This window comes from Hordeum vulgare, chromosome 3H (assembly GCF_904849725.1).
Source record: "Hordeum vulgare subsp. vulgare chromosome 3H, MorexV3_pseudomolecules_assembly, whole genome shotgun sequence".
Lineage (NCBI taxonomy): Eukaryota > Viridiplantae > Streptophyta > Magnoliopsida > Poales > Poaceae > Hordeum > Hordeum vulgare.
The window spans coordinates 172,065,352-172,070,162 of NC_058520.1; positions in this window are offsets into that span (position 1 = coordinate 172,065,352).

Consider the following 4,811-nt stretch of genomic DNA (forward strand, 5'->3'; position numbering starts at 1 on the left):
TCGCCTATTTGAGACTGTCGGGACCCCAATCCTAAGCCATAGGAATCCATCCTGTAACACATCGCATCCCTTTGCGGTCTCACGCACGGTTAACTCCACGGCTGCAGCCTTACCTTAGCTGGGACCGTTTGCGTCTTTTGACTCACGTATGCAATAGTGTTGCTAGCATTCCAATGTCAAAGAACCCGGATCGACATGTCTAGTCATAAACCAAAGTGGCAGTACCGCACAAGGACAGGCATACATGACCCAACAAAGCAGGTGTCGGTCATCAGCGAACGTAGACGAGTCGTAGCAAGCTACAAGGACTCCATTACGTCGCGTGACATTTCCCCAAAGGGGACAGACACAACAGCTAAGAAGGACACATGCGGGTCAACCAATGTGTCCGGAGCAGTAGCGAACTACCAAGGCTCGTTGGATCACAAAGGGGCATTTCCTTGTAAGGAGTGCTACTAAAGTTCACGACTAGGTATTCGAACCCCATACATATCAAGTAAGACACACGTACGCATGGCATACCGATATGTATAGATACATCGATGGCATCACAACATAACCTAAACATACAAGCTTTATTTAAGAGGCTCGGAAGAGCCACACACATAATATTACACATTAAGGGTCTCACGACCCATAATAATAGTCATTCTGTTACAAGCCAGCGGAAGAATTTTAAACTGTCTGAGTACAGATAGGGCAACTAATGGCACATGGACTGACTATACTACACATCCAACATAGGGCCAGATCGTAGCTGGGACACCAGCTACTCGTCGTCGTCGATGTCTATGAAGAACCCTCCATTACGGTCATTAGCAACCTCTGCAACATTTATTAAGCAAACATGAGTACGAAGGTACTCAGCAAGACTTTAGGAGAACTAACTACTCATGCAAGGTATCAAAAGGTATTGTGGGGTTTCATGCGGAAAGCCAGCATTTGACTCGTGGCTAGACACTTGCATTTTCAAATAATTTTGACAACTTGATTTCTCGCACACGAGTCCACTAACACCACAACAATACACTATCATGGAATCATTCCGTCTCCATACGGAAATGCCGTCCACGACACTCACGCTTATCTTGGCAATTTTATGAGTAGCCATTGAAGTTATCTATGAACAACATATGTCTCCATGTAGTCCATATCCGCGGACGCGGCTATTCGAATAGATCATAACCCTGCAGGGGTGTACTTCGTCACATACGCTCTCGCCACTTATCGCCATGTGCACGTCATGCACCTCGGCAACCTTCAAGCGGAAGCCCAGCGAGGGAGTCGGCCACGACCGTTAACCACACTAGTACCTAGTCCAGGTTTATCGCCTATCTGAGAGTAACCCGTACGGAAGTCCGGCCGAGGTTTCCGCCACGGCCTCAAACGATGTGCGCAAGGTTCCCAAGCCCACCATCCAGGTGCCACTTGGTACACCGTGCCACTGCCTACCGCATCACGGTCCACCTCTCAGGTCAGCAACATGCACGGCCTCCAGCATTACTATAAACACCAGAAACTACTTGCAACTCCTGGACCGAGTACTACGCGATTAATAGGCCGAGCGGGGTCATATTTCAGGGCCCAGCATGTGGTAGTATCTAGTCTTGGATTACATACACGGAACTCAGTTCCTAAGGACGATTCCAGTGAAACAACCCGCCATGTACTCCTACACAACCTTTCACCGGTACCTTTACCAAATCAAGTTCAACACACAACCTTTTCTCACCAAACATATTCCACAATTCTGTTCATCTCCCAGATGACAGACCATACACAACTCTAAGCATAGCATGCATAGCAGGATAAGGCACATCATAGCTCAAGCAACTACCAGTTATGCTAGGTAGCAAGGTTCGCCTATTTACTATGACAAGGTTAGGTCATGCAAAGCAAGTGGGTTCAACTAACGTGGTAAAAGCAGTTGAAGCATTTGATCCTAATGCAATAAATAAGTGCAGGAGCAAGAACATGGGAATTATCGGGATGATCAAAAGGGTTGCTTGCCTTGTTGCTCAGAGGAGGAACGATATCCGTCAGACGGATATTCGGTGGAATCCGGGGGTGCGGAGCCTACCGAAAAGAATGGTAACATTCAATAACAATCATATGCAATCAAAATGATGCATGAGCATGGCATGAGAATGCAAAGTGATAAGTTATTATAATCAATATGTATTAGGTTTAGGGTTGATTTGAATCACATTCGAATATCAATTCAAACGGGGTATTCTCGGATACCGTTTTAATTGATTCGACCTGATGCTCAGATCAACTTGATGTTAGTATGCATGAGATGTCATGTTAAGGTACTGATTTGTAGTTAGGACAGTGTGTGATGATGGCATTCATAATGAAATTTGAATATTTTCCAAATTCCATTTAAAAAGTAATTATAAGAATTGAATGAATCCTTATTCCACATTTTAGGGTTCTGTAACTTTTTCAAACATAGTTGAAAATAGCCTAATCAGAATCCTTGAATTTTTCTGATACTTTTTCACATATAAATTATTTTCATTGGAGTTACAGATTAATTTCTATGATTTTTACAAGTTTTAGCAATTTCCTGGAATTAATTTTATACTGGAAATTCTATTTATTGCATCAGACTGACGTCAGCAGGTCAGCCGACCTGTTCAGGTCAAAGCTGACAGGGGGGACCCACTGGTCAGCCTCTCTAGGACTAATCCCACGCTGACCAGTCCTAATTGGGGTTTGACTTGGCCTTGGGCCCACTGTCAGCGAGTGATTAAGCCCCTAAGCTACTGGGTTAGCTTTGCCACGTCGGCCCCCACCGGTGCATGGCCGGCGGCGACCACGGGCACGGCGGAGGGCTCGCCGGAGAGATCTAGACAGCGCATCGGCCGTCGGTTTCGGGCGCAGAAAGGAGCTACGGGTAGCTGGAGCAACGCCGCATCTAGCAGGGGCATCAGGGGAAGCTAGGGTCGCCGGGAGAGGCGCCGGCGACGAGCCGAAGCGGCGGCCGAAGCTCGGCCTTCTACGGGCGATGGTTCTAGGGCACGGGGAGGACAGCTGATGGGCTCATCACACTCCTAGAGGCTCCAGGAGCTCGATCCCTAGCTCGAGCGCGTGGATCTGATACCATAGCGACGACGACGACATGACCGGCGGCGAGGTGCTCTCGGCCTTGGTGGGGAACCGGGCTATGATGCACGGAAGAGCGTGGGGAGAGAGGGGAAACGACGATGAGCTCACAGCGGTTCCGATGGTGTTGTTGAAGGGCTCGGGGGTGCACCGGAGGGAGGGAATCGACGGGAGAGGTCCGGCGGCCGGAGGTGGAAGACGACGGCGTTGGGGGTGATGCAGAGCTTGGGGAGACTTCGGCTTCTGTAGGGAGGACCGGCTCAACGAGGCGGAGCTAACGAACTACTCGGAGGAATGTTCCCGTGGCTAGAAGCGCTGCGGCTCGAGCTCGAGCTCGGCTCTAATGGCGGCAGCAGGAGGGAGGGCAAGATCCGAGAGGAGAGGGAAAACGGTGCTGGGGAATGGATAGAGGAGACCCTAGGGAGCTTATCCCCGTCGTCGCGCTGGCACGGATGCTCTGGAGCTCGCTACGGCGAAGCAGGAGGTGGAGGGGGCCGCCGTGGTCGATCTCCCCTCTACCAGAAGGTAGAGGAAGAAGACGACCCTGCCCCTGGTGGGCTGGGCCTCCTCAGGCGTCAGGTAAGGTTTTCTTCCTCCTTTTTCTATTCTGTTTTGTTCTGTTTTGTTAACGAATGTTTTGCTATTTATTTCAGCTCCAAAAAGGTGGTAAAAATTATTTTAGACACACCTGATTATTTGTTATAATATTCCCATCCATTTCCAAAGTTTTCAACATTTTTGAAAATTTATAGTTTTTGATTTCAAATTTAAAGTTTGAAACCAGTGGCTTTTGCTTTAATTTAAAATGCTTAAAGTGTCAAGAAAATAGTTTTCTCCAATGCTCATTTACTTTCATGATTTATCAGAAAGTTTGAACATTTCTTGAGGCCATTTTGGGTTCAGTGATTTTAACTAGTTTGAGAAATCCTTTATTTGAAATAGTGGCTAGGGTTTTGAGTTTTTGCTTTGCCACTTTGTTGTTCTTGTTGAAAAAATCTTGGATGCAAATGCAAGGAAGACATGAACACAAGGCTAACTTGCTTAAGGGTTAGGGATGTGACAACTCACCCCCACTCAAAAGAATCTCGTCCCGAGATTTAGAAGTCGTCGGGAATAACGTAGGATACTCAAGTCGGAGACGATCCTCTCTTTCCCAAGTTGCCTCCTTTTCAGAATGATTTGACCATTGAACTTTAAGAAACTTGAGGTTTCGACGTCGAGTGGTACGCTCAGCTTGATCAAGAATACGCACGGGGTATTCTCGGTATGAAAGGTTATCTTGGAGATCAAGCGTTTCGTGGTCCACTTCACGGATAGGATCCGAAAAGCAACGCCTGAGTTGCGAGACGTGGAAAACATCATGAACCTTGGAAAGATGCGGAGGAAGTTCCAACTCGTAGGCAACTTCTCCTCGTTTGGCAAGAATGCGAAAAGGACCAATGTAACGAGGAGCCAACTTGCCCTTGATACCGAAACGATGGGTACCCTTCAAAGGTGTAACCCGAAGGTAAGCCTTCTCGTCAACTTCAAAGGTCACAACCTTATGATGACGATCATATTGGCTCTTTTGACGAGACTGGGCTGTTTTCAACTTTTCACGAATAATGCGAACCTACTCTTCTGCATCCTGGATCATATCCGGGCCAAAGAGTTGCCTCTCTCTGGTTTCTGACCAATTAAGAGGTGTTCGACATCTTCGT